Genomic DNA, 23074 nt, shown 5'->3' with positions numbered 1-23074 from the left:
AAGCCGTAAAGCATGGCACACTGAACTATCGAGTAGTCATCAGCTTTGCTCTGCCAGACGTTCACAACGACCGGCGTTGCTCCTGCAGCGGGTCTTGCACTTAGCGATGCTTCCAGGACGTAATTCTTCTGTGTAGCAATGAGGATAATCCTCAAGTTACGGACCCAGTCCGTGTAATTGCTACCATCATCTTTCAACTTAGCTTTCTCAAGGAACGCATTAAAATTCAACGGAGCAACAGCACGGGCCATCTATCTACAACAACATAGACAAGCAAAATACTATCAGGTACTAAGTTCATGATAAATTAAAGTTCAATTAATCATATTATTTAAAGACTCCCACTTAGACAGACATCCCTCTAATCATCTAAGTGATCACGTGATCCAAATCAACTAAACCATTTCTGATCATCACATGAAATGGAGTAGTTTTCAATGGTGAACATCACTATGTTGATCATATCTACTATATGATTCACGCTCGACCTTTCGGTCTTAGTGTTCCGAGGCCATATCTGCATATGCTAGGCTCGTCAAGTTTAACCTGAGTGTTTCTGCGTGTGCAAAACTGGCTTGCACCCGCTGTATGTGACCGTAGAGCTTATCACACCCGATCATCACATGGTGTCTCAGCACAACGAACTTTGGCAACGGTGCATACTCAGGGAGAACACTTATACCTTGAAATTTAGTGAGAGATCATCTTATAATGCTACTGTCAATCAAAGCAAAATAAGATGCATAAAGGATAAACATCACATGCAATCAATATAAGTGATATGATATGGCCATCATCATCTTGTGCCTTTGATCTCCATCTCCAAAGCACCGTCATGATCACCATCGTCACCGGCGCGACACCTTGATCTCCATCGTAGCATCGTTGTTCTCTCGCCAACTATTGCTTCTACGACTATCGCTACCGTTTAGTGATAAAGTAAAGCAATTACATGGCGATTGCATTGCATACAATAAAGCGACAACCATATGGCTCCTGCCAGTTGCCGATAACTCTGTTACAAAACATGATCATCTCATACAATAAAATTTAGCATCATGTCTTGACCATATCACATCACAACATGCCCTGCAAAAACAAGTTAGACGTCCTCTACTTTGTTGTTGCAAGTTTTATGTGGCTGCTACGGGCTAAACAAGAACCGTTCTTACCTACGCATCAAAACCACAATGATATTTCGTCAAGTATGTGTTGTTTTAACCTTCACAAGGACCGGGCATAGCCATACTCGATTCAAATAAAGTTGGAGAAACTGACACCTGCCAGCCACCTATGTGCAAAGCATGTCGGTAGAACCAGTCTCGCGTAAGCGTACACGTAATGTCGGTCCGGGCCGCTTCATCCAACAATACCGCCGAATCAAAATATGACATGCTGGTAAGCAATATGACTTGTACCAGCCACAACTCACTTGTGTTCTACTCGTGCATATAACATCTACGCATAAACCTGGCTCGGATGCCACTGTTTGGGAATGTAGTAATTTCAAAAAAAATCCTACGCACACGCAAGATCATGGTGATGCATAGCAACGAGAGGGGAGAGTTTCGTCCACGTACCCTTGTAGACCGTAAGCGAAAGCATTATGACAATGCGATTGATGTAGTCGTACGTCTTCACGATCGAGCGATCCTAGTATCGAACGTACGACACCTCCGCGATCTGCACATGTTCAGCTCGGTGACATCCCACGAACTCACAATCCAGTAAAGCTTCAAGGGAGATTTCCGTCAGCACGACGGTGTGATGACGGTGTTGATGAAGCTACCGACACAGGGCTTCGCCTAAGCACCGCTACAATATGACCGAGGTGGATTATGGTGGAGGGGGGCACCACACATGGCTAAAGATCAATGACTTGTGTGTCTTGGGGTGCCCCCCTGCCCCCATATATAAAGGAGCTAGGGGGAGGCGGCCGGCCAAGGAGGAGGGCGCGCCAAGGGGGGAGTCCTAGTCCCACCAGGAGTAGGACTCCTCCTTTCCTAGTAGGAGTAGGAGAAGGGGGAAGGGAAGGAGAGAGGGGAAAGGAAAGGGGGGCGCCGCCCCCCCCCCCCTCCTTGTCCAATTTGGACTAGAGGGCGAGGGGGCACGCGGCCTGCCCTGGCCACCCCTCCTCTTCTCCACTAAGGCCCAATAGGCCCATTACACTCCCCGGGGGGTTCCGGTAACCCCCCGATACTCGGTATATGTCCGAACTTGCCTGGAACCCTTCAGAAGTCCAAACATAGTCGTCCAATATATCGATCTTTATGTATCCACCATTTCAAGACTCCTCGTCATGTCCGTGATCATATTTGGGACTCCGAACTACCTTCGATACATCAAAACACATAACTGATTATACCAATCATCACCGAATGTTAAGCGTGCGGACCCTCCGGGTTCGAGAACTATGTAGACATGACCGAGACACGTCTTCGGCCAATAACCAATAGCGGAAACTGGATGCTCATATTGGCTCCAACATATTATACGGAGATCTTTATCGGTCAAACCGCATAACAACATACGTTGTTCCCTTTGTCATCGGTATGTTACTTGCCCGAGATTCGATCGTCGGTATCTCAATACCTAGCTCAATCTCGTTACCGGCAAGTCTCTTTACTCGTTCCGTAATGCTTCATCCTGCAACTAATTCATTAGTCACATTGCTTGCAAGGCTTATAGTGATGTGCATTACCAAGAGGGCCCAGAGATACCTCTCCAACAATCGGAGTGACAAATCCTAATCTCGATCTATGCCAACTCAACAAGTACCATCAGAGACACCTGTAGAGCACCTTTATAATCACCCAGTTACTGACGTTTGGTAGCACACAAAGTGTTCCTCCGGTAATCGGGAGTTGCATAATCTCATAGTCATAGGAACATGTATAAGTCATGAAGAAAGCAATAATAGTAAACTAAAACGATCAAGTGCTAAGCTAACAGAATGGGTCAAGTCAATCACATCATTCTCCCAATGATGTGATCCCATTTATCGAATGACAACTCATGTCAATGGTTAGGAAACCTTAACCATCTTTGATTAACGAGCTAGTCAAGTAGAGGCATACTAGTGACACTATGTTTGTCTATGTATTCACACATGTATTATGTTTCTGGTTAATATAGTTCTAGCATGAATAATAAACATTTTATCATGAGATAAGGAAATAAATAATAACTTTATTATTGCCTCTAGGGCATATTTCCTTCAGTTCTTTTGCCTATATATACTCTTATACCCTAAAAACATCAGGGGGAGCCACGAAACCAGTTTTCCACCGTCGCAACCTTCTGCACCCGTGAGATCCCATCTTGGGGCCTTTTTCGATGATGTGTCGGAGGGGGATTCGATCATGGAGGGCTTCTACATCAACACCATTACCTCTCCGATGAAGCATGAGTAGTTTACCACAGACCTTCAGGTCCATAGTTATTAGCTAGATGGCTTCTTCTCTCTCTTTCATTCTCAATACAAATTTCTCCTCGATATTCTTGGAGATCTATTCGATGTAATACTCTTTTGTGGTGTGTTTGCCGAGATCTGATGAATTGTGGATTTATGATCAAGATTATCTATGAATATTATTTGGTTCTTCTCTGAATTCTTATATGCATGATTTGATATATTTGCAAGTCTCTTAGAATTATCGGTTTAGTTTGGCCTACTAGATTGATCTTTCTTGCCATGAGAGAAGTGCTTAGCTTTGGGTTCAATCTTGCGGTGTCCTTTCCCAGTGACACTAGGGGTAGCAAGGCACGCATTGTATTTTTGCCATCGAGGATAACAAGATGGGGTTTTCATCATATTTCTTGAGTTAATTCCTCTACATCATGTCATGAGGGTTCCCCTCCCGCCGCCGTCGGCCTCCTCGCTTGCTTCCGCCGCCGCTGGCCGCTGGGCGAGCGCCTCCAGGTTCGCCCCGCTCCCCCCTCCCCCTCTCCTCCCCACACCCCCACGGCGCGCCCGCGCGCGCCGGGGGGAACCTTTCCAGCTGGAGCCTTGGACCCACATTCCTCCCCTCCCCCCACCATCGCCGGCGAGCTCCGGTGGGCGCGGCGGCGATGGGGCCCTTATCACCCCCTACTCGTGGGACGCTAGCGCGGGGCGGCCTCCTCGAGCTGCGGCGCTAGACTTCGTGGGGTTCAGCAGCTCGGCGGTGGGCTTGCAGGGCAGTCGGCTGGTGGAGGCGCACTGGTGCCCTGGGTCTCGTGCGTGGAGGGGCGGCTACGGCGCTCCCGTCTCGGGAGGTGGCGCGCGGTCGGCCCCCTACTGGATCCAACCGGATCTGGTGGTAGGGGTCGGCCGGTGGCGTGTGGTAGCGGTGGTGCGTGCCCGGCGGCTCCGGCGCCATGAGCTCGCCGGGCGACGTGGGTAGGGCAGCGGTAGAGCATGGCCGTTGCTCCGACCGTGGGCGGCAACGTGTGGAGGTCCGGTGGTGGTGGACTCCATGTCTCGTGACGGCTCCATGGTGGCTTAGCGGATCTACTTGCGGCGGCAGCCAGCTTCTCCGGCGTCGGCTTGTCTGCGATCGGACCATTTAGGCCTTCACTCCATCTCCTCCGTGCTTGGTCGCTACTCCCTTCGAAGGGCTGGCTCTTTTGCAGCTGCGGTCCATTGCTCCTCTCGCGCCCGGTGCAGCAGGACCGAGCTCGTCTTGCGCACAGTGCCGCAGGACCGAGCTCGTCCCACGCACGGTGCAGCAGGAGTGACCTCGTCCCTGTCCCATGGTGCTGTAGGACCGATCTTGTCTCGCGCTTCGGGCTGCAGGATGGGTCGATGGATCCCAGTGTTGGTCGACCTATTGGGTCTCGATGCTGGGGATGGGCCAGGGGTGCAAAGGCAGATCCTTTTCTGCGCGTCACTTTGGTTGGGGTAGCGGCGGGTCTCGGGTGCGGTGGTGTCAAGGTCTTGGATGCCTGGGTGGTGGCCCTGGTGGCGGTGTATGGTGCTCTTGTGCAGAGCCCGTGTCTTGGCGCTGCCCGGTGACCATGGCCGTGTGGGCGGCGTGGTTGCCGGGTTGTAGCGTTCGGCGGCAGTGAGTGTTGGCTGGGGTGAAAACCTGCTCTATCTTTGGACGGACTGGTGACGACGAAGCTCGTACCCTTCTTGAAGGCGTCGTCGCAGCTCTCACCGCCCGTCGTGCGGCTCCGGGGGAAACTCTGATCCTCGGATCGGGCGGTGGCGGTGCTCCGGTGTCGTATCCACTACAAAAAAAATACACTTTCATGATAATACATGTTTGTCACAATAGGTGGCATTTTCTGTCATGCATGTACATCCATGATGATTTTATGACAGAATCAAGATAGTCATACCTGTGCTGTCGTAGAAGTGTTCCATGACATTACCAAAATTATCATCACGGAAGTGTCCACTTCCATGATGATAAATCCCGCGTCACAGAAGTGCTTTCTTCAAGGGTGACCGACACGTGGCAACCACCATAACGGAACACCGTTAAGCTATCGGGTCGGGTTTTGGATCCGATAACCCGTTAACAGCCCCGACCAATGGGGATTTTCCACGTGTAAAATCATAATTGGCTGGAGGAAACACGTGTCGGCTCATTGTTGGGACAGATGTCATCCACTCATTGGACAAAAGGCACCTATGATACGTCGACACATGGCACAGCCCAACAGAGGCCCATTCCTATGAAAAGGCCGGCCCGTTTGACTTGGTCAAAAGGTGGCGGGTCGGCCCATGTAAAGCCTGTTAACGGCATGTTCGCATATAGCCCATTTACAGCCCGCTAGCCCAAAGCCCGTTATGCCATATCCGAATTAGGCCCAGTAGCGTCATCTGGGCCACCCAATATGATTCCAGCCCGTTTTCACTTCTGGCCCATGTATGGCCCATGACGTCTTTCGGCCCATATGAGGCCCTATGTAACTCTTGGCCTATGAACGGCCCGTGGTGAAACTGGCCCGTAATGAATAGTGTATCACTTTACACCCATTAACGACCCATGGTGAAACTGGCCCGTAATGAACAGTGTATCACTTTATACCCATTAATGGCCCGTTATTCCGTTGGGCTGTTTCCAGCCCATGTTATATTTCGGCCTTCTTAGAGCCCATTTATTCTTGGGCTCATTTCCAGCATTCGTTTACTTACGGCGCGTTACTGTCATTTTCTGCTTGTGGGCCAAATTCAGCCCGTGGTTACAGTCGGCCCGTTAATACGTTGGGACATTTTCATAGCGTCATGAAATACGGCCTATTAACGATGGCCCGTTATGGTCGGCCCATGAACGGAGGATTCCAACTCTAGCCCGTTTACGGCCATAATGCGGCCTGTTATTGGCCCATGTTTGGCCAATCGATCATACTGCTCGTATAAGGCCGATTGATGATATGGCCCGTAGAAGGCCCATTGTTTCTATGGCCCATAGAAGGCCCATTGTTTCTACGGCCCATAGAAGGCCCATTGTTTCTATGGCCCGTAGAAGGCCCACTATTTTTACGGCCCGTAGGAGGCCCGGTGTCACTACAGTAAATATTAGCCCATGGTTATTGTGGCCTAGTATTAAAAAATAGGTTATAGCAGCCACTAGCAAACCGCGGAAAAAGAAATGCAATGACTACAAACAAACAAATAAACAAGACAACAAGGAAATAAATAAGCAAGCAACTTATGCTAGGCTATCACGGCTATCACACATATTACATCCACTGGGCATCAAAGTTCGCCACCAGTGCAAATAAATGTGCCGACAAAAGAATATACAAAACTGAGAGCACTTCAGAAGGCACTAGGCCTGGCCAGGTCGGGCCCCCCAAACAGCTGAAGAAGCTGAGTAGACCTCAGTTGTGTCAATGATAGATGCATCAACACTAGATTTAAGGCATGATGGTGCGCACGGCAGTCCTCTGACATCTTCATTGCATCTTTGACTTCAAGTCGGAGCTGAGCTGAAGCAAGCCTTTCCGCTTTAAGTTGATACTGAAGAAGTCAAACTGATTGAGGAAGCGACTGCACAGAAGTTGTCTCACACCTACTGGTGAGTAGCTTCAACTCACTGTCTTCATCAAGACAGGACCTTGGGGTCATCTCGCTGTCCTCAAGATGATTTGGCTCACTATCTTCCCTAAAGTTCTGCCTGGCGTAAGAGATACGACTCTGAAAGAGAAACAAGGAGACACGTAACAGGTTTCACAATTATATAAGCAAATAAATGGATCTGTTCTGCATAAGGAACATGTTTTTACAACTACAATTTGAAACTAGTAGTTGTTGCAAACATCCAATCAGATGTAAACAGCAAAGCAAAAAGCAATGGAGGAAATGATGCCTATCCAAATCTATACTAGAACAAAGTTTGAAGGCTTGAGAAGGATGAACTTACATTACATCTTAACACGGGCTGGACAAAGCCCTTCTCCATGTTGATGGAAGGATAATTCAATAAATTCCCCAAAGAAAATTCTTTCTAAGCGTTGCCATTATTCTACAGTTTGCAAAGAGTAAATATAGATCAACTAATATTGGAAGAAACAGAGGATAATGAAGCTTAGGTGCAGACTGATGATACATAATCAAATAGCAATTAATTAAGTACAATGTTACAAGGCAAAAGGGAGAGAGGTACTGACAAGAGCAATGCAGAGCCCATTATTGTTTTGAGATCGTATGATCCTTTGAGCAAGGAGATTCATCTGAAATTAGTTTTCATACAAGAGAGACGGTAAGGCACAAGCAGAAATTTAGGAGTTCAAATTTTGAATTGATATCATAGACAGTACCTGACGCTGGGCTCCCAGCAGTTCTAATAGGGGTTTGGCCACTAGAGTAGGGGTAAAGTGTGGTACAATTGGGCCTGTGTTTTCTGTGGCTGCTGATCTATCTGATTTAACAGGTATCACTACCTTTTCCAAATACCTAGCTTGTACTCCTTGAGGATCTGCACTCACCCTCTTCCTTTTGGACATCTATTACGAAAGAACAACATTTGACTGGAAAAACATAGTGTGACGACACATGAAATAGGTACAGAAAATGGATAGGTATGGCATATACTCATATATGATGCTTAAACTAAGCAGATGGTGTAACAAAGTAGAAGTAATGCAAGAGGTCATATGCAAAATATGTGCGACCAATACAACTTTGCAAAGTTAGAGCAAGCACCTTGATGGGTGAATAAGATAGGCCATCCTCCACCATACCAAGTTTGTTAGCCAGTGGATCGTTCCGCAATATTCCTCTCGTGCGCCCATTCTCATATTCATTTTGATAATGTTCAATATCTGACATGCATGAAAACATAAAAACAAGTGAGATTTTCTTTGTAATGCAGAAGTGATTCTAATCCAATACTGCCTCCCTATAAACCCCTTTGTGCTATCTCTGCAATTATTTTAAAAGATGACATGCATGCTGTAATTTGTTGTGTGCATTAATATAATGTGGCCTACTACTCAAAATATGAGAGCTCCAGAAGTGATGACACTTCGCAGATGATAGCTTCAACATATAGTAAAGAAGAACAAGTCGACCTGACCTGACAGATTCAAAATATACTAAGGGAGAACAACTCGACCTGACCAGAAGAGTATCATCTTAAAGAAGAGCAGAAGAGCAAGCAGATTGAAGATATTACAAGTCTTTCAATACAATGTCGGTTGGCCACCCATGATGAACCAGAGCGCACAGAGAAATACTATTATTTCCGGTCTCTCCATATGTGGCTCACATGCATTTCAAAACTAAAGTAGGAACATTTAGCTAACCAATTAAACATCTCTTAGTTTTACTAATATTAGCAATAATATCATATATGAATTTGTACAACTAAGCTTGTTTAGCTCGATGGGTGGAGCAGTGCTATTACGACACGAACCACGTAGGCTGATTGTGGTCATCATAAAATGGGGAAAACATAAGCATGATGAGTACAGTGTTGACCGTGGCAGTGGGATGGCAGATCTGAAGCTGCAAACCGCGCAAAGGGTAGTTAGCAACGGATGTTTGCTTTGAAATAACAACTAAGATTTGGCATGGATAAGAAAGTACGGTCAACAAGTGACAAAGAAATGCAATTATGCTGTCTCTCTATATGTCGCGACATGCATTTGGAAACTCAAGTGGGACCTTTAGCTAACCAATTAAATGTGTCGGTTAACTAATATCAGTATCATATGACAATCATATTTGAACAACTAAGCTTTCGAATTCTGAGTGTTGTGTTGTTTAGCTTGAAGGGTGGAGTAATGCTAGTACGACAGAAAGTACCTACGCAGATCATAGTAGAGTAGATAAAAGGGGAAAACCCTAAGCATCAAGAGAAAAATCAGGAAAGTGGAACTAGCTGGACCAGTGTGTGGCGCACATGCTTTTCGAAACAAATATAGGAACATTAGGTGACCAATTAAACGTTCTCTGTTTTAGTGATATGAGCATCATATCAGATTCGTATTTCAACACGTAAGCTTTGGGTTGAGGTCTTGAGGAGCAGTGCTAGCACGACACGAAGCACCTACGATGTTGGTAGTGAATATAAAGGAGGGAAACCATAAGCTTTACGAGTATAGTGCCCGTGCCATGGCAGATCTGAAGGTGCAAACCGGACAAAACTACTTCGCAACCAATATTTGCTTTCAACTAGACACTATGATTTGGTACGGACAAGAAAATTACAGTAAACAAATTACGATCTATTTTCTGGGTGAGATCAATAACTTAAGCACATATGGAAGAGTACCACCTCTCTTGCGACGCCGTGTAGGCCTATGCTGATACATTGAGGGTGCTACTAGTGCGATGGCTGTCGGCGGCGGGGAAGAAGACTTTAGACGGCAGACGGCTGGGTCGGGGGATATATCCTGTTGCCGTGGACGAGGCGGTCGTAGGAGCGGCAACGGCAAGGTGGACGACGGCGCCGATGAAGCAAGAGGAGGCAATGAAAGGATCCTGGTCCAGCGCCGTGGATGAGAGACATCCATCTCTTGTAGTGGACGACGGGGTAGGGGTAGCAGCTCCAGCAAGGTGGAGGATGGGGTGGCGGACGGAGGAGGCTGGCCACAGTGCGGAGGTTGTCGTGCCGCCAATGGTGTATGAATGGGGAAATGGAGGGGAGGGGGATCCCAAACTTTGGGACGCGCTTCTCTGAAATGGGGGAAAGTTACGAACTTATCCCCCGTTTAAAATTTTGGACATCGCGTCGATTGGGGATAGGACGGTAATCTCGCATCTCCCAAATATTTGCGGGTAACTATTTCGGGGGAGGAGAGGGTGTTTTGCCGCCCATGGTTGGCGCCCACGGTGTATGAACGAGGCTGGCAGGTAGGGTGGTTGTGTCACGTCTGATGGAAGTTACACATCTGCCCCTATTTAAAATATTAGCCTACATCAATTTCGGACGAGGAGAGTTTGTTTTGCCGCCCACCGTGTATGAATGGGGAAATGGACGAAGAGACACATGTCTTTCGGACGAGCTTGAATCAAATGTGTTTTGCCGCCCACGTTTGGCGCCCACCGTGTCTGAATGGGCTTAGAGGCAGTCGTGTCACGTCTGATTGAAGTTACTAGTCTACCCCTATCAACAACAGTGTAAATCCGGTCGATAAAGATGTCAAGTGTCAGGGGTAGGCAGTAATTTCCATCTCGCAAACACTTGCTTCAGGCAGCCCACAAATTATAGTGGGTGTTTAGCCGCTTCGTTCAAAACTTGGGAGAATTAGCATTCACGTTTGCCCTGGGACCTGGCAAACTAAATTCAAATCCAATTTGTATTCGATTATGAATATCCACAGATAATTATATGTTTTGTTATTTATTTCTTCAAAACCACAACAAAGATTTATTCCACCTTTATATATGATTATGATTTAGAAATGACGTGATCTTCGAATTCAGTAGGTTGGATACACTCTGAGTCAAACAGTTATTTCATCCAATACAATATGCTCACACGAAAAACAGTTCACCTGATGTCAATCATACAAGTACTGAGGATTACCTCGCCTAAAAAATTCGGATCATTACAACACATGGACAACATAGGGGGTCTTGCAACATAGTCCATTCAGAGACATGACACAACATGCAAGTAAAATAATCTAATGACAATTTCAACTGGTATCTAAAGAAGAACCGGGATTACCTTGGGCTTCAGATAGCAGAAACAGCAGGACCTCCTCCATCTTCAAATGCAACATTCTTACTTCCTCCAATTCTTGGGTTGCTTGCATAATGCGTGCCGCTAATTCCGTAATTTCCAGCCTCAAGATAAAGATTACCTCATTCATGGCAGCCACACCATCTCTTTCTGCCTCTAGTAGAGCCTCAAGCACTATAATATCTATGCTCAGACTGCTCTCCGGTGGTATTGCCTCTGAACTGCTACCATCTGGTAACATGGATGGCGCACTGCTTACACAAATAGATTCTGGGGTTGTACATTGTGTCCTAGTGTGAACAACATCCTGAAAGGTTTTCGCTGGACATAAGTAAGAGATAGTTATCGTATGATCCAGGCAGTAAGCTTACATGGTAAACGACGGAAAAATTATTGCCGAGCATGGAAAACTATATTTAAATGGTTTGAAGCAGCATCAGCCGAAAAGAAATTAAAGTGGTAAGATGAAACTAGGGACGTAAGTGGCAAATAAAAGACATCCGCCAGTCCCATCTAGTTAGTTTTTGCTACCTCCCTAGTTCATTTTCCTCAAAAAACAAGAACTCTTTTGAACTATCATACCACTAGTGGACTTTAATCGGGATTAAACAGGACCCAGTTGACATCCCTAGTTGAAAGGGAGTGTACCGCCGCTATATTAAAGTTGCCAAGGCATCTAAGCAGTTGAAATAATCTGAGAAAGCACTTAACAGTGTGGCCTCATATAAACTACGAAGACAGTCTTGTGATGAAGTTGAGAGGAAAAGTTAAGGACTCAAATGAAATAGGCATGCATTTCTTTATGATAGTACAGCAGGCACTGCTGACATATTGGCCAACTCAGGTATAGCATAACAACAAACAAGCATTCGAATCAAGCAATACATCAAAGCAGACAATTGAACTATTTGTAATTCGGTAGGGTTACACGTTGAGGGAACAAGCCAAGAAAGCAGCCCACTCGCATTACATTTCACATGTACTAAAACACACTGGCTTACCATATGTTGCTGTGAAGCCTAGCTGCTATTGCAATGTTCTTTGAAGATATCGTCAGCATCCCGTGGTTGCAAATCTAGTTGATGTAGTTTATTCTGCACCATCTACTTAGGTAAAATTAATTTTAATCGCATGCACTAGTCCAAACTGATCATCAATGGCTCATCTAAACTAATGAAAGAAGGGTGTGTGCATACATGACAATATATCTACTTCCCTCTATTTTTATGCTTGTTCGAGGTGCCAGCCCCAAAAGAACAAATATTTGGCTTGATGGGGTTGGCAGCTCCATAATTAATAGAAGCATCAAATTAGTCATGCAACTTGGGAAGATCAAGAACACACAAACAAGTAATGAACAGAGGCTCGGAGCAGTGATGTAATAGCTAGCATCAGAAAATGTAGGGTAAAACAAACAAAAAGCAGCGGTACCACATGCTAGTTTGCTGATGTGTAATTAAGCATAGAGAACATTAAGCAGTCTGATGGAACCAACAGGTGGCATCAAAACAAAACTAAAGCATATTAACTATATGTGCACTGGTATGTAATTTAGCACATGTAACATGTTCACTGCCAGAAGTATGGCCCTACAGGTGCAAGCAGAATAACGCGTCTCATGAAAAACTGAATGATGCCCTAAAGAAATTCAAAGGTGCGGTGCTTATGCTCTGAAAGTCAATGTAGGCGCTGGCCGTTGGATAATAGTACCTGATTCTCGGTGGCGTATGGGTATCATTGTCATACTTGATAGCTAAGGATCGTCGATGGTGCTCGTGTTGCGGTTGAGTTTGGGCCGGCTGTCACCGTCGCTGAAGCGGCTCCGGTGCCACGGTTGCGGCGCCTGTTGGCATACAAGAAAGCTCATCTGTGGTAAGTGAACAGTTGCACGATAAAGAGAAAACTGAAGGAGTACAAATCGAAATAACCTGAAGAGGCTGCGGCATCGGTAAAGCAGGGCCGGTGGAGTTGAATATGGCATCCGTGAAGCGGGTCCGGTGCAGTGGACGAAGGCTTCGGCGGGCTCGTTGTATAGTTCTTTCGGTGAGGCGGATCTGTTGCGGTAGACGAGGGCTTGTATGAAGGGCCAGCGAAGGGGCGGACAAGGGAGTCAGTGAAGGGCCTACCTGTGGTGGACAAGGGCGCCGGTTAAGCAGATCCAGTGCGGTGGACCATGATGGCGGTCAAGGAGATCTGGAGCGGTGGACAAGCCAGTCGCTGAAGCGGTGATGTCTACTACACAATCTTCTTCTTGTAGACGTTGTTGGGCCTGCAAGTGCACAGTTTTGTAGGACAGTAGCAAATTTCCCTCAAGTGCATGACCTAAGGTTTACCAATCCATAGGAGGCGTAGGATGAAGATGGTCTCTCTCAAGCAACCCTGCAACCAAATAACAAAGAGTCTCTTGTGTCCCCAACACACCCAATACAATGGTAAATTGTATAGGTGCACTAGTTCGGTGAAGAGATCGTGATACAAGTGCAGTATTGATGGTAGATATAGGTTTTTGTAATCTGAAAATATAAAAACAGAAAGGTAACTAATGATAAAAGTGAGCGTAAACGGTATTGCAAAGATAGGAAACAAGGCCTAGGGTTCATACTTCCACTAGTGCAAGTTCTCTCAACAATAGTAACATAGACAGATCATATAACAATCCCTCAACATGCAAAAAGAGTCACTCCAAAGCCACTAATAGCGGAGAACAAACATAGAGATTATGGTAGGGTACGAAACCACCTCAAAGTTATTCTTTCGGATCAATCTATAAAAGAGTTCGTACTAGAATAACATCTTAAGACACAAGTCAACCAAAACCCTAATGTCACCTAGATACTCCATTGTCACTTCAAGTATCCGTGGGCATGATTATACGATATGCATCACACAATCTCAGATTCATCCAACCAACACAAAGTACTTCAAAGAGTGCCCCAAAGTTTCTACCGGAGAGTCAAGAACATGTGCCAACCCCTATGCATTGGTTCATGGGCGGAACCCACAAGTTGGTCACCAAAACATACATCAAGAGGCACGTCAAATCCCATTGTCACCACAGATAAACACGGCAAGACATACATCAAGTGTTCTCAAATAAAGACTCAATCCGATAAGATAACTTCAAAGGGGAAACTCAATACATCACAAGAGAGTAGAGGGGGAGAAACATCATAAGATCCAACTACAATAGCAAAGCTCGGGATACATCAAGATCGTGACATAGAGGGAACACGAGAGAGAACACGAGAGAGAGAGATCAAACACATAGCTACTGGTACATACCCCTAGCCCCGAGGGTGAACTACTCCCTCCTCGTCATGGAGAGCACCGGGATGATGAAGATGGCCACCGGTGATGGATTCCCCCTCCGGCAGGGTGCCGGAACGGGCTCCCGAGTGGTTTTTGGTGGCTACAGAGGCTTGAAGTGGTGGAACTCCCGATCTATCTTGATATTCGATGTTTTTAGGGTACGTACGCATATATAGGGGAAATAAGTCGGTCGCGAGGTGCTCGAGGGGCCCACGAGACAGGGGGGGCGCCCAGTAGGGGGGCGCCCTCCTATCTCGTGGCCTCCTCGAGGCTCTTCTAACGTGCACTCCAAGTCTCCTGGATGATATTCTTCCAAAAAATCACGTTGCTGAAGGTTTCATTCCGTTTGGACTCCGTTTGATATTCCTTTTCTTCGAAATACTGAAACAGGCAATAAAACAGCAATATGGGTTGGGCCTCCGGTTAGTAGGTTAGTCCCAAAAATGAGATAAATGTGTAAAATAAAGCCCATAAACATCCAAAAGGGGTAATATAATAGCATGGAACAATCAAAAATTATAGATACGTTGGACACGTATCAAGCATCCGCAAGCTTAATTCATGCTCGTCCTTGAGTAGGTAAATGATAAAAACAGAATTTTTGATGTGGAATGCTACCTAGCATAATTCTCAATGTAATTTTCTTTATTGTGGCATGAATGTTCAGATCCAAATGATTCAAAATAAAAGTTCATATTGATAAAAGAAATAGTAACACTTCAAGCATACTAATCAAAGTAATCATGTCTTCTCAAAATAACATGGCAAAAGAAAGTTCATCCCTACAAAATCATATAGTTAGGCTATGCTTCATTTTCGTCACACAAAGATGTTCCCAACTTCTATACCCTCGATGACAAGCCAAGCAATTATTTCATACTTAAATAATCTCAAACTCTTTCAACTTTCACAAAATACATGAGCGTGAGCCATGGACATAGCACTATATGTGGAATATAATGGTGGTTGTGGAGAAGACAAAAAGGAGAAGTTAGTCTCACATCAACTAGGTGTATCAACGGGCTATGGAGATGCCCATTAATAGATATCAATGTGAGTGAGTAGGGATTGCCATGCTACGGATGTACTAGAGCTATAAATATATGAAAGCTCAACAAAAGAAACTAAGTGGGTGTGCATCCAACTCGCTTGCTCACGAAGACCTAGGGTAATTTGAGGAAGCCCATCATTGGAATATACAAGCCAAGTTCTATAATGAAAAATTCCCACTAGTATATGAAAGTGACAACATATGAGACTCTCTATCATGAAGGTCATGGTCCTACTTTGAAGCACAAGTGTGGAAAAGAGATAGTAGCATTGTCCCTTCTCTCTTTTTCTCTCATTTTTTTTCTTTTTTTCTATTTTTTTTCTTCTCTTTTTTTTTCTTTGGCCTTTCTTTTTTTATCCTTTTTTTGGGCCTTTCTTTTCTTTCTTTTGGCCTTTTTTTTCTTTGGGCAATGCTCTAATAATGATGATCATCACACTTCTATTACAACATATGAATTACAACTCAAAACTAGAGCAAGATATGACTCTATATGAATGCCTCCGGCGGTGTACCGGGATGGTGCAATGAATCAAGAGTGACATGTATGAAAAATAATGCATGGTGGCTTTGCCACAAATATGATGTCAACTACATGATCATGCAATGGCAATATGACAAAAGTAAAGTATGTCATGATGATGATGAACGGAACGGTGGAAAGTTGCATGGCAATATATCTTGGAATGGCTATGGAAATGCCATAATAGGTAGGTATGGTGGCTGTTTTCAGGAAGATATAGGGAGGTTTATGTGTGATAGAGCGTATCGTATCACGGGGTTCGGATGCACCGGCGAAGTTTGCACCAACTCTCAAGGTGAGAAAGGGCAATGCACGGTACAAGAGAGGCTAGCAATGGTGGAAGGTGAAAGGGTGCGTATGATCCATGGACTCAACATTAGTCAAAAGAACTCATATACTTATTGCAAAAATATAGAAGTCATCAAAAACCAAGTACTACGCGCATGCTCCTAGGGGGATAGATTGGTAGGAAAAGACCATCGCTCGTCCCCGACCGCCACTCATAAGGATGCACAAGCCAGGTATACTTCCTATTTCAAATTTGTTACACAACTTTAACCATACGTGCATGCTACGGGACTTGCTAACTTCAACACAAGCATTCTTAAATTCATTATCACCCAATTAGCATGACTTTAATATCACTACCTCCATATCTCAAAACAATTATCAAGCATCAAATTGATCATAGCATCCAATTCACTTTCTATGATAGTTTTTATTATACCCAACTTGGATGCTCATCATTCTAAGACCAACTTTGTAACCATAGCAAATACCATGCTGTTCTAAAAGACTCTCAAAATAATATAAGTGAAGCATGAGAGACTAGCAATTTCTACAAAATATAACCACAGCCGTGCTCTAAAAGATATAAGTGATGCACTAGAGCAAATGACAAACTACTCCGAAATATATAAGTAAAGATCAATGAGTAGTCGAATAATTGTGCAACTATGTGAAGACTCTCTAGCATTAAGGAATTTCAGGTCTTGGTACTCTAATCAAACAGCAAGAAAAGCAAAATAAAATGACATTGCAAGGATAGCACAACTCATGTGAACAAGCAAAAACTTAGGCTCAAACGATACTAACCGGTAGTTGTTGAAGAAGAAAGGTGGGATGCCAAGCTACCGGGGCATCCCCAAGCTTAAATGCTTGAGACTTCTTGAAATATTATCTTGGGTTGCCTTGGGCATCCCCAAGATTGAACTTTTGTGTCTCCTTAATTCCTCTCATATCATGGTTTCTCTTTTTATCAAAAGCTTCATTCACAACAAACTCAACAAGAACTCGTGAGATAGGTTAGTATAAACCAATGCAAAACCTTATTATTTTCTACTGTAGAAAATTACTAAAATTATTATCCAACATTGAATACTAAATGCCTCTACATATTTAATACTCCTATCCTCAAATAGAATCATTAAACAAGCAAACATATGCAAACAATGCAAACATGACGGCAATCTGCCAAAACAGTATAGTCTGTAAAGAATGCAAGAGTATCAATACTTCCCCAACTCCAAAAATTATGAAATAAAATTCCAACTGTATTAAATTTATCAGAGATCATCATGCAAAAGGTTTCAACATTATATCATGCTCTCACTTTTCTAGGGAATTTTTGCAACAGCGGTAAACTTTCTGTTTTCAAACAGCAACATGTATACTAGCAAAACAAGCATGGCAAAGGCTATCCTTGACTTTTTTTTATTGAAACTAAAGATGCAAAACATTATCCTAAATAACAGGAAGCAAATACTAACAAAATAAAATGACGCTCCAAGCAAAACACATATCATGTGGCGAATAAAAATATAGCTCCAAGTAAAGTTACCGATGAACGAAGACAAAAGAGGGGATGCCTTCCGGGGCATCCCCAAGCTTAGGCTCTTCGTTGTCCTTTAATATTATCTTGGGGTGCCTTGGGCATCACCAAGCTTAGGCTCTTGCCACTCCTAATTCCATAGTTCATCGAATCTTTACCCAAAACTTGAAAACTCCACAACACAAAACTCAACAGAAAACTCGTAAGCTCCATTAGTATAAGAAAATAAAACCACCACTTAGGTACTGTAATGAACTCATTATAAATTCATATTGCTGTAATATCTACTGTATTACAACTTCTCTATGGTTCATACCACTTAATACTAGCCATAGATTCATCAAAATAAGCAAACAACACATAGAAAACAGAATCTGTCAAAAACAGAAAAGTGTGTAGTAATCTGTATCAAACGTATACTTCTGGAACTCCAAAAATCGTACCAAATTAGGAAGTCCTAAGAAATTCTTGTACCAATCCAGAGAAAAAGGAATCAGATCATAAACACGTTTCTGTGAATTAACAAAACTAATTTACTGGGTGCAAAAGTTTTTGATTTTCAGCAGGATCAACACAACTATCACCGTAAGCTATCCTAAAGGTCTTACTTGGCACTTTATTGAAACAAAAGCTATAAAACATGATTACTACAGTATCATAATCATGTGAACACACAAAAATAGTAAGGATAAATATTGGGTTGTCTCCCAACAAGCGGTTTTCTTTAATGCCTTTTTAGCTAGGCATGATGATGGCAATGATGCTCACATAAAAGATAAGAATTGAAACATAATGGGAGCATCATGAAGCATATGACTAGCACATTTAAGTCTAACCCACTTCCTATGCGTAGGGATTTTGTGAGCAAAAACTTATGGGAACAATAATCAACAAGCACAAGAAGGTAAAACAAGCATAGCTTCAAGATTTTCAACACATAGAGAGGAAACTTGGTATTATTGCAATTCCTACAAGCATATATTCCTCCCTCATAATAATTTTCAGTAGCATAATGAATGAATTCAACAATATAACCAGCACCTAAATCATTCTTTTCATGATCTACAAGCATAGAAAATTTACTACTCTCCACATAAGCAAAATTCTTCTTATTCGGAATAGTGGGAGTGTCATAAGAGACTTGAACACTAAAAATTGTTTCCACATTAAAAGAGTAATGTTCAAAAAAAGGGTAATCATAATCATGACAAGATTTGTAAATATAATCATCACTACTTTTTATAGCCTAAGTTTCATCACAATAATCATCGTAATTAGCAACTTCGTTCTCATCATAATCGATTGAAACCTCTCCCAAGATAGTGGAATGACTAAATAAAGTTGACACTCTTCCAAATCCACTTTCGTATTCATCACAATAAAATTCAACATCCTCCAAAATAGTGGGATCACTACTTCCTAAAGTTGACACTCTTCCAAACCCACTTTCATCAATATAATCATCATAAGTAGGATGCATGCTATCATCGTAACAACTTTGCATATCAAAACTTGGGATGCTAAAAATATCATCTTCATTAAACATAGCATCCCCAAGCTTGGGGCAAACATTAATTCCAGCAAATATATTCTCAAATATTTCATCCTCATCAAACATAGCTTCCCCAAGCTTGGGCCCTTTCATATCATAAGCATAATCACTCTCATCATTAAAAATATTGATAGCACAAATAGTATAGCAATTATCATCATCACAATGAGTAGTAGGAGCAACATCATTTGGGAGGGATACCTTTCTACCTTTGTTGCTCCTTCTTTTCTTTTTCTTCTTCATATTATGTGTGGGTTCAACCTTCCTCTTTGAGCTCCTTATTGATGAGATTGGTTGACTAGAAAGCTCCTCCTCGTTACCTGATTCATCATGAGAAATAATAGGAGGATATTGGGAAGTCTCTTCCCTTTCATTAGTATTTTCATCATCTTCTATTTGCTTTATTTTCTTTAGGTAATTGGCAATATAAGGATTTTCAATGCAATTCTCCGCGCAAAACAAATAAATCTTTTCTAGATCAATATCAAGGAATTTCTTATGGGCAAATTCTGGAAGGTACTTAAGTAAACGTTTCAATTCTTCATAACCCAAAAGCAAACTAACTTCATTGTAATGAGCAATGGAGATCAAATCATCACAATTTTTGGACACGATTCGATCATGAAACAATTTGCATAGGAAATGTAAATGACCACGTTCATTGCAAAGTTCACAAGTACGGCAAAGGAATTTTAAATTTTAAGCACTCACACCTAGCCTTTCATGCAACCATTTAGTTTCTAAATGCTTATGCCTCTTGCAATAAATATCTTCTCTATTTGGTGTGTTCATGCAAACATGCACTCCACAAAAGTTGACATGCTCATAAGAGATATTTTCCTCATGACTAGAGAAACCATCATTAATACTATGGATATTCAAGGAGTTTATACTAACAACATTGCAATCATGCTCATTATTCAAAGATTTAGTACCAAGCATTTTAAAGCATTCTTCTTCTAGCACTTGAGCACAATTTTCCTTTCCATCATACTTACGAAAGATATTAAAAAGACGAAGCGTATGAGACAAACTCAACTCCATTTTTTTGTAGTTTTCTTTTATAAACTAAAATAGTGATAAAACAAGAAACAAAAAGATTCGATTGCAAGATCTAAAGATATACCTTCAAGCACTCACCTCCCCGGCAACGGCGCCAGAAAAGAGCTTAGTTGCCGGGGTGTGAGTGAGTGCCCTTTACCTAGCCTCCCCGGCAACGGCGCCAGAAAAGAGCTTGATGTCTACTACACAACCTTCTTCTTGTAGACGTTGTTGGGCCTGCAAGTGCACAGGTTTGTAGGACAGTAGCAAATTTCCCTCAAGTGGATGACCTAAAGTTTATCAATCCATAGGAGGCGTAGGATGAAGATGGTCTCTCTCAAGCAACCCTGCAACCAAATAAAAAAGAGTCTCTTGTGTCCCCAACACACCCAATACAATAGTAAATTGTATAGGTGCACTAGTTCAGCGAAGAGATGGTGATACAAGTGCAATATGGATGGTAGATATAGGTTTTTGTAATCTGAAAATATAAAAACAGCAAGGTAACTAATGATAAAAGTGAGCGTAAACGGTATTGCAAATATAGGAAACAAGGCCTAGGGTTCATACTTTCACTAGTGCAAGTTCTCTCAACAATAATAACATAAATAGATCATATAGAAATCCCTCAACATGCAACAAAGATTCACTCCAAAGCCACTAATAGCGGAGAACAAACATAGAGATTATGGTAGGGTACGAAACCACCTCAAAGTTATTCTTTCGGATCAATCTATAAAAGAGTTTGTACTAGAATAACACCTTAAGACACAAATCAACCAAAACCCTAATGTCACCTAGATACTCCATTGTCACTTCAAGTATCCGTGGGCATGATTATACGATATGCATCACACAATCTCAGATTCATCCAACCAACACAAAGTACTTCAAAGAGTGCCCCAAAGTTTCTACCGGAGAGTCAAGAACGTGTGCCAACCCCTATGCATAGGTTCATGGGCGGAACCCGCAAGTTGGTCACCAAAACATACATCAAGAGGCACGTGAAATCCCATTGTCACCACAGATAAACACGGCAAGACATACATCAAGTGTTCTCAAATAAAGACTCAATCCGATAAGATAACTTCAAAGGGGAAACTCAATTCATCACAAGAGAGTAGAGGGGGAGAAACATCATAAGATCCAACTACAATAGCAAAGCTCGGGATACATCAAGATCGTGCCATAGAGGGAACACGAGAGAGAACACGAGAGAGAGAGATCAAACACATAGCTACTGGTACATACCCTTAGCCCCGAGGGTGAACTACTCCCTCCTTGTCATGGAGAGCGCTGGGATGATGAAGATGGCCACCGGTGATGGACTCCCCCTCCGGCAGGGTGCCGGAACGGGCTCCCGAGAGGTTTTTGGTGGCTACAGAGGCTTGTGGCGGCAGAACTCCCGATCTATCTTGATATTCGATGTTTTTAGGGTATGTAGGCATATATAGGCGAAAGAAGTCGGTCGGGAGGTGCTCGAGGGGCCCACGAGACAGGGGGCAGGCTCAGTAGGGGGGGCGCCCTCCTATCTTGTGGCCTCCTCGAGGCTCTTCTGACGTGAACTCCAAGTCTCCTCGATGATATTCTTCCAGAAAATCATATTGCCGAAGGTTTCATTCCATTTGGACTCCGTTTGATATTCCTTTTCTTCGAAATACTGAAACAGGCAATAAAACAACAATATGGGCTGGGCCTCCGGTTAGTAGGTTAGTCCCAAAAATGATATAAATGTGTAAAATAAAGCCCATAAAGATCCAAAAGGGGTAATATAATAGCATGGAACAATAAAAAATTATAGATACATTGGAGACGTATCAAGCGGCTCCGGTGAAGTGGTGAGTAGGCAGTTGGGGGTTCCAAGGTGTAGAAGGTAGATCTGGCGGGGTGTGAGGTCCACCGCTGTGGCGGAGGACTAGATTCGGCGGCTTGCCGTGGTTGGGGGTCGGGGAGGGGAAGGGGAGGGGCTCTGGGGAAGAATGTTGGGGGAAAGAGGGGAAAACAATGGAGTTACCAAAGCAGCCCTTTTCCGTTCATGTGGCAGGGGTAAAACAGGAATATCGCAGGGCTAAAATTTTGGGTGCGTGATATTTCGATGTGAGCGGGAAGTTTGAAAGCTTTTGGCACCTAAAATTATAAATATTCTGCTCTCGTACGGCCGACTATGATATCATGGCCGACAATTTGTTTGTTTTGCACGCAAAAAAAGTGCAAGGTTTGAAAATCAATGTCTCCAACTCGAAACTTAGATTGTCCATTCAATTCAAATATGGATCATTGAGCTACTACAAGAAAATACCATCATACGGTCCAATTCAAATGAAATTCCAAATGTGTTTATCCTAAATGTGATGACAAAAGCAAAAATGTGTATGTGTATGCATAAAGTGGATGATTATAAAGTTTGAACATGCCCGTATGTGTATATCTCTAGGTTTGATATATGAATTTGAAATCATGAAATCCCGGCTTAAAAAATGTACCTCCGTTTAAATGAATTACAAAAGCTAATGATGGAGTCGAATTCCAAAATTCCAATCTTAGGTTTGTAATTCTGGTACATCAAGGTATATCACGCATGTTCAAAAGTATCGTTATCTCATAGTACAAACTGTGAAACAAATTGATCAACCATGAGTGC

Source organism: Triticum aestivum, chromosome 6B, assembly GCF_018294505.1.
Source record: "Triticum aestivum cultivar Chinese Spring chromosome 6B, IWGSC CS RefSeq v2.1, whole genome shotgun sequence".
NCBI lineage: Eukaryota > Viridiplantae > Streptophyta > Magnoliopsida > Poales > Poaceae > Triticum > Triticum aestivum.
The sequence above is the reverse complement of the archived record's forward strand: the minus strand, read 5'-3'. Positions refer to the sequence as shown.